The sequence below is a fragment of the Lissotriton helveticus genome, chromosome 8, assembly GCF_964261635.1.
Source record: "Lissotriton helveticus chromosome 8, aLisHel1.1, whole genome shotgun sequence".
Taxonomy (NCBI): Eukaryota; Metazoa; Chordata; class Amphibia; order Caudata; family Salamandridae; genus Lissotriton; species Lissotriton helveticus.
This window is the reverse complement of record NC_136069.1, coordinates 1,231,197,944-1,231,211,108: the sequence shown is the minus strand read 5'-3', so window position 1 is coordinate 1,231,211,108 and position 13,165 is coordinate 1,231,197,944.

Sequence of the window (13,165 nt, the reverse complement as noted above, 5' to 3'; positions counted from 1 at the left end):
TGTGCCCCTCTGCCCTCTGTGCCACTCGTTTTTCCCTTGTTTTTTGTGCCTTTCTGCCTTCTGTTCTACTCGTTTTTCGCTTGTTTTTTGTGCCTTTTACCCTCTGTTCCACTCGTTTTTTCCTCGGTTTTTGTGCCCTTCTGCCCTCTGTTCCACTTGTTTTTTTGTGCCCCTCTGCCCTCTGTGCCACTCGTTTTTCCCTCGTTTTTTGTGCCTTTCTGCCCTCTGTTCCACTTGTTTATCCCTCGTTTATTGTGCCCTTCTGCCCTGTATTCCACTCGTTTATCCCTCGGTTTTTTTGCCCTTCTGCCCTCTGTTCCACTCATTTTTTTGTGACCTTCTGCCCTCTGTTCCACTCGTTTTTTTGTTCCCTTCTGCCCTCTATGCCACTAGTTTTTCCCTCGTTTTTTGTGCCCTTCTGCCCTCTGTTCCACTCGTTTTTTTGTGCCCCTCTGCCCTCTGTGCCACTCATTTTTCCCTTGTTTTTTGTACCTTTCTGCCCTCTGTTCCACTCGTTTTTCCCTCTTTTTTTGTGCCCTTTTGCCCTCTGTTCCACTCGTTTTTCCCTTGTTTTTTGTGCCTTTCTGCCCTCTGTTCCACTCGTTTTTCACTCAATTTTTGTGCCCTTTTGCCCTCTGTTCCACTAGTTTTTCCCTTGTTTTTTGTGCCTTTCTGCCCTCTGTTCCACTTGTTTATCCCTCATTTATTGTGCCCTTCTGCCCTGTATTTCACTTGTTTATCCCTCGGTTTTTTGCCCTTCTGCCCTCTGTTCCACTCATTTTTTTGTGCCCTTCTGCCCTCTGTTCCACTCGTTTTTCCCTCGTTTTTTGTTCCTTTCTGCCCTCTGTTCCACTCTTTATTTTGAGCCCTTCTGCCCTCTGTTACACTTGTTTTCCTCCATTTTTTGTGCCTTTCTGCTCTCTATTCCACTCATTTTCCCCTCATTTTTTGTTCCTTTCTGCCTTCTGTTCCACTTGTTTTTCCCTCATTTTTTGTGCCCTTCAGCCCTCTGTTCCACTCGTTTTTCTGTGCCCCTCTGCCCTCTGTGCCACTCATTTTTCCTTAAATTTTTTGTGCCTTTCTGCCCTCTGTTCCACTCGTTTTTCCCTTGTATTTTGTGCCCTTCTGCCCTCTGTTACACTCTTTTTTTGTGCCCTCCTGCCCTCAGTGCCACTCGTTTTCCCTCGTTTTATGTGCCTTTCTGCCCTCTGTTCCACTCGTTTTTTCCCTCATTTTTTGTGCCCTTCAGCCCTCTGTTCCACTTGTTTTTTTGTGCCCCTCTGCCCTCTGTGCCACTCATTTTTCCCTCATTTTTTGTGCCTTTCTGCCCTCTGTTCCACTCATTTTTCCCTTGTTTTTTGTGCCTTTCTGCCCTATGTTCCATTCGTTTTTCCCTCGTTTTGTTGTGCCGTTCTGCCCTCTGTTTCACTCGTTTTTTTGTGCCCTTTTGCCCTCTGTGCTACTAGTTTTTCCCTTGTTTTTTGTGCCTTTCTGCCCTCTGTTCCACTTGTTTATCCCTCGTTTATTGTGCCCTTCTGCCCTGTATTCCACTTGTTTATCCCTCGGTTTTTTGCCCTTCTGCCCTCTGTTCCACTCAATTTTTTGTGACCTTCTGCCCTCTGTTCCACTCGTTTTTTTGTGCCCTTCTGCCCTCTGTTCCACTCGTTTTCCCTCGTTTTTTGTGCCTTTCTGCCCTCTGTTCCACTCTTTATTTTGAGCCCTTCTGCCCTCTGTTACACTTGTTTTTCCTCCATTTTTTGTGCCTTTCTGCTCTCTATTCCACTCATTTTCCCCTCATTTTTTGTTCCTTTCTGCCTTCTGTTCCACTTGTTTTTCCCTCATTTTTGTGCCCTTCAGCCCTCTGTTCCACTTGTTTTCTTGTGCCCCTCTGCCCTCTGTGCCACTCATTTTCCCCTCATTTTTTGTGCCTTTCTGCCCTCTGTTCCACTCGTTTTCCCTTGCTTTTTGTGCCTTTCTGCCCTATGTTCCATTTGTTTTTCCCTCGTTTTGTTGTGCCCTAATGCCCTCTGTGCCACTCGTTTTCCCCTTGTTTTTGTGCCTTTCTGCCCTCTGTTCCACTCGTTTTTCTCTCATTTTTTGTGCCCTTCTGCCCTCTGTTCCACTCATTTTTTTGTGCCACTCTGCCCTCTGTGCCACTCGTTTTTCCCTTGTTTTTTGTGCCTTTCTGCCTTCTGTTCCACTCGTTTTTCGCTTGTTTTTTGTGCCTTTTACCCTCTGTTCCACTCGTTTTTTCCTCGGTTTTTGTGCCCTTCTGCCCTCTGTTCCAGTTGTTTTTTTGTGCCCCTCTGCCCTCTGTGCCACTCGTTTTTCCCTCGTTTTTTGTGCCTTTCTGCCCTCTGTTCCACTTGTTTATCCCTCGTTTATTGTGCCCTTCTGCCCTGTATTCCACTCGTTTATCCCTCGGTTATTTTGCCCTTCTGCCCTCTGTTCCACTCATTTTTTTGTGACCTTCTGCCCTCTGTTCCACTCGTTTTTTTGTTCCCTTCTGCCCTCTATGCCACTAGTTTTTCCCTCGTTTTTGTGCCCTTCTGCCCTCTGTTCCACTCGTTTTTTTGTGCCCCTCTGCCCTCTGTGCCACTCATTTTTCCCTTGTTTTTTGTACCTTTCTGCCCTCTGTTCCACTCGTTTTTCCCTCATTTTTTGTGCCCTTTTGCCCTCTGTTACACTAGTTTTTCCGTTGTTTTTTGTGCCTTTCTGCCCTCTGTTCCACTTGTTTATCCCTCGTTTATTGTGCCCTTCTGCCCTGTATTCCACTCGTTTATCCCTCATTTTTTTCCCCCTTCTGCCCTCTGTTCCACTGCTTTTTTGTGCCATTCTGCCCTCTGTTCCACTCGTTGTTCCCTCGTTTTTTGTGCCTTTCTGCCCTCTGTTCCACTCTTTATTTTGAGCCCTTCTGCCCTCTGTTACACTTGTTTTTCCTCCATTTTTTGTGCCTTTCTGCTCTCTATTCCACTCATTTTCCCCTCATTTTTGTTCCTTTCTGCCTTCTGTTCCACTTGTATTTCCCTCATTTTTTGTGCCCTTCAGCCCTCTGTTCCACTCGTTTTTTTGTGCCCCTCTGCCCTCTGTGCCACTCATTTTTCCTTATTTTTTGTGCCTTTCTGCCCTCTGTTCCACTTGTTATTCCCTTGTATTTTGTGCCCTTCTGCCCTCTGTTACACTCTTCTTTTGTGCCCTTTTGCCCTCAGTGCCACTTGTTTTTCCCTCGTTTTATGTGCCTTTCTGCCCTCTGTTCCACTTGTTTTTTCCCTCATTTTTTGTGCCCTTCAGCCCTCTGTTCCACTTGTTTTTTTGTGCCCCTCTGCCCTCTGTGCCACTAATTTTTCCCTAATTTTTTGTGCCTTTCTTCCCTCTGTTCCACTCGTTTTTCCCTTGTTTTTTGTGCCTTTCTGCCCTATGTTCCATTAGTTTTTCCCTCGTTTTGTTGTGCCCTTCTGCCCTCTGTTCCACTCGTTATTTTTGTGCCCTTTTGCCCTCTGTACCACTCGTTTTTTCCTCGTTTTTTGTGCCTTTCTGCCCTCTGTTACACTCTTTAGTTTGAGCCCTTCTGCCCTCTGTTACACTTGTTTTTCCTCCATTTTTGTGCCTTTCTGCTCTCTATTCCACTCATTTTCCCCTCATTTTTTGTTCCTTTCTGCCTTCTCTTCCACTTGTTTTTTCCTCATTTTTGTGCCCTTCAGCCCTCTGTTCCACTCGTTTTTTTGTGCCCCTCTGCCCTCTGTGCCACTCATTTTTCCCTCATTTTTTGTGCCTTTCTGCCCTCTGTTCCACTCGTTTTTCCCTTGTTTTTTGTGCCCTTCTGCCCTCTGTTACACTCTTCTTTTGTGCCCTTCTGCCCTCAGTGCCACTCCTTTTTCCCTCGTTTTATGTGCCTTTCTGCCCTCTGTTCCACTCGTTTTTTCCCTCATTTTTTGTGCCCTTCAGCCCTCTGTTCCACTTGTTTTTTTGTGCCCCTCTACCCTCTGTGCCACTCATTTTTCCCTCATTTTTTGTGCCTTTCTGCCCTCTGTTCCACTCGTTTTTCCCTTATTTTTTTTGCCCTTCTGCCCTATGTTCTATTCGTTTTTCCCTCGTTTTGTTGTGCCCTAATGCCCTCTGTGCCACTCGTTTTCCCCTTGTTTTTGTGCCTTTCTGCCCTCTGTTCCACTCGTTTTTCTCTCATTTTTTGTGCTCTTCTGCCCTCTGTTCCACTCGTTTTTTTGTGCCCCTCTGCCCTCTGTGCCACTCGTTTTTCCCTCGTTTTTTGTGCCTTTCTGCCTTCTGTTCCACTCGTTTTTCGCTTATTTTTTGTGCCTTTTACCCTCTGTTCCACTCGTTTTTTCCTCGGTTTTTGTGCCCTTCTGCCCTCTGTTCCACTCGTTTTTTTGTGCCTCTCTGCCCTCTGTGCCACTCGTTTATCCCTCGTTTTTTGTGCCTTTATGCCCTCTGTTCCACTTGTTTATCCCTTGTTTATTGTGCCCTTCTGCCCTGTATTCCACTCGTTTATCCCTCGGTTTTTTTGCCCTTCTGCCCTCTGTTTCACTCATTTTTTGTGACCTTCTGCCCTCTGTTCCACTCGTTTTTTTGTGCCCTACTGCCCTCTATGCCACTCGTTTTTCCCTCGTTTTTTGTGCCCTTCTGCCCTCTGTTCCACTCGTTTTTTTGTGCCCCTCTGCCCTCTGTGCCACTCGTTTTTCCCTTGTTTTTTGTACCTTTCTGCCCTCTGTTCCACTCGTTTTTCCCTCATTTTTTGTGCCCTTTTGCCCTCTGTTCCACTAGTTTATCCCTCATTTATTGTGCCCTTCTGCCCTGTATTCCACTCGTTTATCCCTCGGTTTTTTGCCCTTCTGCCTTCTGTTCCACTCGTTTTTTATGCCCTTCTGCCCTCTGTTCCACTAGTTTTCACTCGTTTTTTGTGCCTTTCTGCCCTCTGTTCCACTCTTTATTTTGAGCCCTTCTGCCCTCTGTTACACTCGTTTTTTCCTCGTTTTTTGTGCCCTTCTGCCTTCTGTTCCACTTGTTTTTTTTGTGCCCCTCTGCCCTCTGTTCCATTTGTTTATCCCTCGTTTATTGTGCCCTTCTGCCCTGTATTCCACTCTTTTATCCCTCGTTTTTTTTGCCCTTCTGCCCTCTGTTCCACTCATTTCTTTGTGACCTTCTGCCCTCTGTTTCACTCGTTTTTTTGTGCCCTTCTGCCCTCTGTGCCACTCGTTTTTCCCTCGTTTTTTGTGCCCTTCTGCCCTTTGTTCCACTTGTTTTTTTGTGCCCCTCTGCCCTCTGTGCCACTCGTTTTTCCCTTGTTTTTTGTGCCTTTCTGCCCTCTGTTCCACTCGTTTTTCCCTCATTTTTGTGCCCTTTTGCCCTCTGTTCCACTAGTTTTTCCCTTGTTTTTTGTGCCTTTCTGCCCTCTGTTCCACTAGTTTTTCCCTTGTTTTTTGTGCCTTTCTGCCCTCTGTGCCACTCATTTTTCCCTCATTTTTTGTGCCTTTCTGCCCTCTGTTCCACTCGTTTTTCCCTTGTTTTTTGTGCCCTTCTGCCCTCTGTTACACTCTTCTTTTGTGCCCTTCTGCCCTCAGTGCCACTCCTTTTTCCCTCGTTTTATGTGCCTTTCTGCCCTCTGTTCCACTCGTTTTTTCCCTCATTTTTTGTGCCCTTCAGCCCTCTGTTCCACTTGTTTTTTTGTGCCCCTCTACCCTCTGTGCCACTCATTTTTCCCTCATTTTTTGTGCCTTTCTGCCCTCTGTTCCACTCGTTTTTCCCTTGTTTTTTTTGCCTTTCTGCCCTATGTTCTATTCGTTTTTCCCTCGTTTTGTTGTGCCCTAATGCCCTCTGTGCCACTCGTTTTCCCCTTGTTTTTGTGCCTTTCTGCCCTCTGTTCCACTCGTTTTTCTCTAATTTTTTGTGCTCTTCTGCCCTCTGTTCCACTCGTTTTTTTGTGCCCCTCTGCCCTCTGTGCCACTCGTTTTTCCCTCGTTTTTTGTGCCTTTCTGCCTTCTGTTCCACTCGTTTTTCGCTTATTTTTTGTGCCTTTTACCCTCTGTTCCACTCGTTTTTTCCTCGGTTTTTGTGCCCTTCTGCCCTCTGTTCCACTCGTTTTTTTGTGCCTCTCTGCCCTCTGTGCCACTCGTTTATCCCCCGTTTTTTGTGCCTTAATGCCCTCTGTTCCACTTGTTTATCCCTTGTTTATTGTGCCCTTCTGCCCTGTATTCCACTAGTTTATCCCTCGTTTTTTTTGCCCTTCTGCCCTCTGTTCCACTCATTTTTTGTGACCTTCTGCCCTCTGTTCCACTCGTTTTTTTGTGCCCTACTGCCCTCTATGCCACTCGTTTTTCCCTCGTTTTTTGTGCCCTTCTGCCCTCTGTTCCACTCATTTTTTTGTGCCCCTCCGCCCTCTGTGCCACTCGTTTTTCCCTTGTTTTTTGTACCTTTCTGCCCTCTGTTCCACTCGTTTTTCCCTCATTTTTTGTGCCCTTTTGCCCTCTGTTCCACTGGTTTATCCCTCATTTATTGTGCCCTTCTGCCCTGTATTCCACTCGTTTATCCCTCGGTTTTTTGCCCTTCTGCCTTCTGTTCCACTCGTTTTTTATGCCCTTCTGCCCTCTGTTCCACTCGTTTTCCCTCGTTTTTTGTGCCTTTCTGCCCTCTGTTCCACTCTTTATTTTGAGCCCTTCTGCCCTCTGTTACACTTGTTTTTTCCTCGTTTTTTGTGCCCTTCTGCCTTCTGTTCCACTCGTTTTTTTTGTGCCCCTCTGCCCTCTGTTCCATTTGTTTATCCCTCGTTTATTGTGCCCTTCTGCCCTGTATTCCACTCTTTTATCCCTCGTTTTTTTTGCCCTTCTGCCCTCTGTTCCACTCATTTCTTTGTGACCTTCTGCCCTCTGTTTCACTCGTTTTTTTGTGCCCTTCTGCCCTCTGTGCCACTCGTTTTTCCCTCGTTTTTTGTGCCCTTCTGCCCTTTGTTCCACTTGTTTTTTTGTGCCCCTCTGCCCTCTGTGCCACTCGTTTTTCCCTTGTTTTTTGTGCCTTTCTGCCCTCTGTTCCACTCGTTTTTCCCTCATTTTTGTGCCCTTTTGCCCTCTGTTCCACTAGTTTTTCCCTTGTTTTTTGTGCCTTTCTGCCCTCTGTTCCACTAGTTTTTCACTTGTTTTTTGTGCCTTTCTGCCCTCTGTTCCACTTGTTTATCCCTCGTTTTTTGTGACCTTCTGCCCTCTGTTCCACTCGTTTTTTTGTGCCCTTCTGCCCTCTGTTCCACTCGTTTTCACTAGTTTTTTGTGCCTTTCTGCCCTCTGTTCCACTCTTTATTTTGAGCCCTTCTGCCCTCTGTTACACTTGTTTTTCCTCCATTTTTTGTGCCTTTCTGCTCTCTATTCCACTCATTTTCCCCTCATTTTTTGTTCCTTTCTGCCTTCTGTTCCACTTGTTTTCCCCTCATTTTTGTGCCCTTCAGCCCTCTGTTCCACTCGTTTTTTTGTGCCCCTCTGCCCTCCGTGCCACTCATTTTTCCCTCATTTTTTGTGCCTTTCTGCCCTCTGTTCCACTCGTTTTTCCCTTGTTTTTTGTGCCCTTCTGCCCTCTGTTACACTCTTTTTTTGTGCCCTTCTGCTCTCAGTGCCACTACTTTTCCCCTCGTTTTATGTGCCTTTCTGCCCTCTGTTCCACTCGTTTTTTACCTCATTTTTTGTGCCCTTCAGCCCTCTGTTCCACTTGTTTTTTTGTGCCCCTCTGCCCTCTGTGCCACTCATTTTCCCCTCATTTTTTGTGCCTTTCTGCCCTCTGTTCCACTCGTTTTTCCCTTGTTTTTTGTGCCTTTCTGCCCTATGTTCCATTTGTTTTTCCCTCGTTTTGTTGTGCCCTAATGCCCTCTGTGCCACTCGTTTTCCCCTTGTTTTTGTGCCTTTCTGCCCTCTGTTCCACTCGTTTTTCTCTCATTTTTTGTGCCCTTCTGCCCTCTGTTCCACTCATTTTTTTGTGCCCCTCTGCCCTCTGTGCCACTCGTTTTTCCCTTGTTTTTTGTGCCTTTCTGCCTTCTGTTCCACTCGTTTTTCGCTTGTTTTTTGTGCCTTTTACCCTCTGTTCCACTCGTTTTTTCCTCAGTTTTTGTGCCCTTCTGCCCTCTGTTCCACTCGTTTTTTTGTGCCCCTCTGCCCTCTGTGCCACTCGTTTTTCCCTCGTTTTTTGTGCCTTTCTGCCCTCTGTTCCACTTGTTTATCCCTCGTTTATTGTGCCCTTCTGCCCTGTATTCCACTCGTTTATCCCTCAGTTTTTTTGCCCTTCTGCCCTCTGTTCCACTCATTTTTTTGTGACCTTCTGCCCTCTGTTCCACTCGTTTTTTTGTGCCTTTCTGCCCTCTATGCCACTCGTTTTTCCCTTGTTTTTTGTGCCCTTCTGCCCTCTGTTCCACTCGTTTTTTTGTGCCCCTCTGCCCTCTGTGCCACTCGTTTTCCCCTCGTTTTTTGGGCCTTTCTGCCCTCTGTTCCACTTGTTTATCCCTCGTTTATTGTGCCCTTCTGCCCTGTATTCCACTCGTTTATCCCTCGGTTTTTTTGCCCTTCTGCCCTCACAACGCCAACCCACTCCGCCGGCCACATGCTCGACCCAGTCTTCTCCTCAAGTCCGTACGTCTCCATCAGCCACAGCACTGAACTCCTCTTGACCGGCCACCGCTGCATCCACTTCGCCTTCCAGAAACCCACCACACACCACCGCACCCAACAGATACCCTGCCGCTGCTAGAGCAAAATTACCGAAGATCAACTACACGCAAACCTCGCTCTCAGCCCACCCACCAAACCCTCCAACACTGACGACGCTGCCCACAGCCTCAGACGCTGGATCGAGGACTGCGCCAACACCCTCGCCCCGCTGAAGAAACCGCCCCACAGAGACACCAGCAAGAGGGCCAGCTGGTTCACCCCAGAACTCCTAGACTCCAAGCAAGCCTGCAGGAAACTAGAGAAGAAATGGCACAGTGAACAAACTCCGGACAGCCACGCAGCACACAAGGACGCCATCCGCAACCACTACCATCTCATCAGGACAGCCAAGAAGACCTCCTTCAAAGACCGCCTCGACAACAACGAACACAATAGCAAGGAGCTCTTCAACATCATGAAGGAACTCTCCAACACCAACGACATCCCACCGTCGCAAGCCCTGTGCGACTGCGACTCCCTTGCCACCTTCTTCCACTGCAAGATAGCAGACATCCACGACAGCTTCAACACACAGACAGCCCCAACAGACAGCAACACAACAGACCCTCAGTACACCATCAACCATGACCCCCTGCTAGCCTGGGCCAGCGTGAGCATCTATGACACCATCAAGACCCTGGGCTCAATCCACTCAGACTCTCCGTCAGACCCTTTCCAGCACCACGTCTTCAACAGAGCACGCAGCTCCATCACACCCCACCTGCTCAACATCATCAATCTCTCCCTCGATACCGCGACCTTCCCAGAGAGCTGGAAACACGCCGAGATCAACGCCCTACTCTAAAAACCTAAGGCAGACCCAAGAGACCTCGAGAACTTCCGGCCCATCTCTCTGCTGCCCTTCCCGGCCAAGGTCATCGAGAAAACCGTCAACAGACAGCTAACCCTGTCATGTATTCCTATAGGTTCTGAATCGATCCCCCTATTCCTGACCCTATTCTAGTTAAACAAACCAACAAGTTAACTAGCAGTCAGCCCATGAGGCAGAAAACCCCCATGATGCAGATACCGTTATCTGACGCAGTCACACTACGGCACAGGAACGTGTTATCTGATTAGGTCATAACGCTTGCGATCTAATTAGACAAGCGATATTCCTCCAGCCCCTGATAAGGCATACGGAGTTCTCATAACAAATCAAACCTATGACAACCTGGGCAAAACCCTGCGGCCATTGTTTTGATTTCACAGAGAACTTCAGTAAAAGAATGTGCTAACGAGCAAGTCGTATGACATCCTTATTGACGTATCTATGTCCATCCTTACGTCAATCTCGGCACCTTAAAGGTATAAATATTACCGATCTTGCCCTATGCAAACACACGCGTGGTGACGAGACGGAGCAGCCATACCTGCCGAAGCCAAGAGCAGAGCAGACCCCGCTGGCAGCAGCCCCGCCTTCCTGACGCGCTGAGAGACGCGCTGCTTTCTCCTGCCGAGAATCCAGCACCGGCGTTTCTGGGTAGCCCTCGCAGGCAGCCTGGAATATCGAGACCAGAGAGAGAGATACCATTCCTCATTCATCCTAACTTCCAGGTACAGAACTGAATAACCCCTCACAGAGAATTCTTTAGTTATTCACTTGGCAAAAACAAACTTAACTTAAACTGTAACTTTCTATTCCCGCCCACGTATTAGGCTTAGGTCAGGTACACGGGGTAGGCGTATCTAGAAACACCAGTTGAGTACGTTTAGTCAAATGTATATGTGTATGTAATATATTTTATTCATTTTAAAACATCTTATGGCTTAGAAACCATATCAATGTTTTTACAGTATTATTTTATACTATTGCTTTTAATGTATGCACTTTACTTAGCTATAAGTATTGCAATAATATCGATCCATTTCTCTTGTATGAGAAAAGAGACTGATCAATAAATAACACCTTTTTATTGAACACGCCCGTCTCTTCCTTTTCTCTACATTCTGATGAGACTAAGAATGCACGTACTGACTGAGTAAAATAAATTGCCTTTTGTTCACACGACTCTCGAGATTTACTCTTGATTAGGGGAGAGCAAAGTTGTCATGTTCTATGGTTGTCAGAAACTAAATCCCTTCTTGTCTAATCAGGGAAGTTAAGTCCTCCTTGAACATTCGAGAAAGTTTCTAGTGAACTCTGAGCTAAGCTGGCAAACCCAAAACTTTAAGTCTAGTATCGACAGTAGTAGACCTAGTTAACGTCTGGCCTAGGCCTTTACTGCTGTAGGTATTATTCCAATGCGCAGAGCCTATTGGGATGATAGGAACTACACTACATGGCGCCCAACGCGTTTGGAAAGGGCGATAAAACTAACGTAAGACATTTAGAGTAACTCAGTCGTGCTTTCTCACTCAGACCCTTTTCCCAAATACTCCAAAGACGTCTGGAGTGGGTGAAAGGTTATATCCGCCAGACCTCGCAGGAGGGAACTCCTATGTATGGGTCTTGGTATAGTCAACGTTGAAGGATACACTGTTCCAAAATATTGTGCATCTAATCTTTGTTTCCATAAGGAACCTGATCTGCAAACAAAGGAAATAACCTTCAGGACAGTAAAATGTCAGACAATGAAGAAGAAAGAGAGGCAGTTAGATTAGCAGCTGAACTCGCAGCGGCTGATGCTGCAGCACTAGATGCGGACGGGGATATAATACTCATCCCGGTCATCAAAAGGAGATCTATAACCCTGAAACTTATAGAAAATGGACTGACACCTAGAGGTGGCACAGTCATATTCGTAATTGAGGCACACGAATATCGGCAGACAGAGGTATACTATTCATGGATACATTTTCCAGCAGCAAATGCTGTAACAAAGTACTTCCACTATTACAAAATAGAGGAACCTCCTAATGAGTACACTCCTTTCGAGGAGGTGGAAGTACCACTCAAATTTCAAGAGCATTTGCTCTTATTTGATGGCGCCCTAAAACATAACAATCACATCACCAGGCTCGGTCCTTTAGGTAGACCAGGAGCAACGTGGCCGGTCCTAGCCGGATACACTCCACATCCAGACATCAATGGGATGTCTGCAGCAGAGCTGTTAACACAGCTAAAACAATTAATAAAAATTCATAGACAATTAGTTCAGTATGTGATGCGGACATCAACAATTCAGCCAGCGATTAAACTTCCACAGCTGACCCCTCACCAGGGGAACACAAATAAAATTACACCACAAAACATCCAATCCTGCCTAGGTAAAGTACCGGCTAAACGGGAACAAATACCATTCTGGCTAGCGCAAAAAATCACCCAAATAGAGGCGGTGTTTCCTGACACCACCCCGCTAGAAAAGCACAGGATTCTGACTATCTGCCTTCCAATGGGAATCGCACCACACATTGAGGACTGTGACACTTGGGGTACAGTCTTTGCTTCCATCTACACAAAAACGCACGGTGTTCCATCCATTTCGGTAATACCAGATGTGCTAAAACAAATTCAAGATGAATATGGACCTGAACCCGCTTTAACTCTTGGTATGAAATTACTAAAAGACTTCAAGCAGGTCTCGGCTATATTATTATCCAACATAAAGGGAGAAGCAGCAAACGTGGCGATCCGCCAGAGGTTAAAAGAGACAGATATAGCAGACCAACCAGCTGAAATTGCCAGAATCATAGAAAAATCCTATGAGGAACTAGGTAGAGATAGTTTAGGTGGAATACCAGTAAAACCACAACTGACTGAAAGTCCAGAAAAAATATTTTTTAATAATAATTCACCAAAAAAGAACTGGGATGGAAACAAACAATCCAATCCTAAAGAAAAGAAATTCCAGTCCAGAGGAAGGTATCCTAGGCGAAGAGAGAAATCTCCGAACCAAAGACACAGGTCACCCCAGAGTGACCCCTCTGGGAAAAGATATAACCTTAGAAATAGGGATAATATAAAAAAGCCTGATAGATATCAAGACATTGATACACGTCCCTCTCAATCTTTTCAGACTTCCTCGCAGAAATCGGAAAGAAGAGGACGATCAGAACAAAGAGAAGAGCACACCAAGTCCAAAGACAAGGAACCTGCTCAGCTAAAAAAGAAATTACAATTTCCAAAAAAGAAGGTAGCCAGTATCAAGGTAGTTAACAATGCCGAGAATACTGAGGACACAACTGAAAAACGGAGAGTGGGCTCAGACAATGCTAGACAGCGCAGCAGAAGTGAGCATAGCTCGCAAAGTCCTTATGAATCATCTGGAGACAGTGGACACGAATGAATATCTTCAAGTGGAAACTGCGGACACCAGAGTTAGCAAACCTCACAAAATATACGAAATAACATTGCGTATAGAGGGAGATAAGACTAGGAAAATAAGGGGACTATTTTGGGATAATCTCTCCAAGGGCTATGATATCCTTCTAGCTGAAAAAGACTGGCCACCAGAGTTTGTAAGGGAGTGCCCTCATGGCGAAGAAGTAATTATGCCTGCCTTCTCGAATCATATCCCGATTCATAAAAA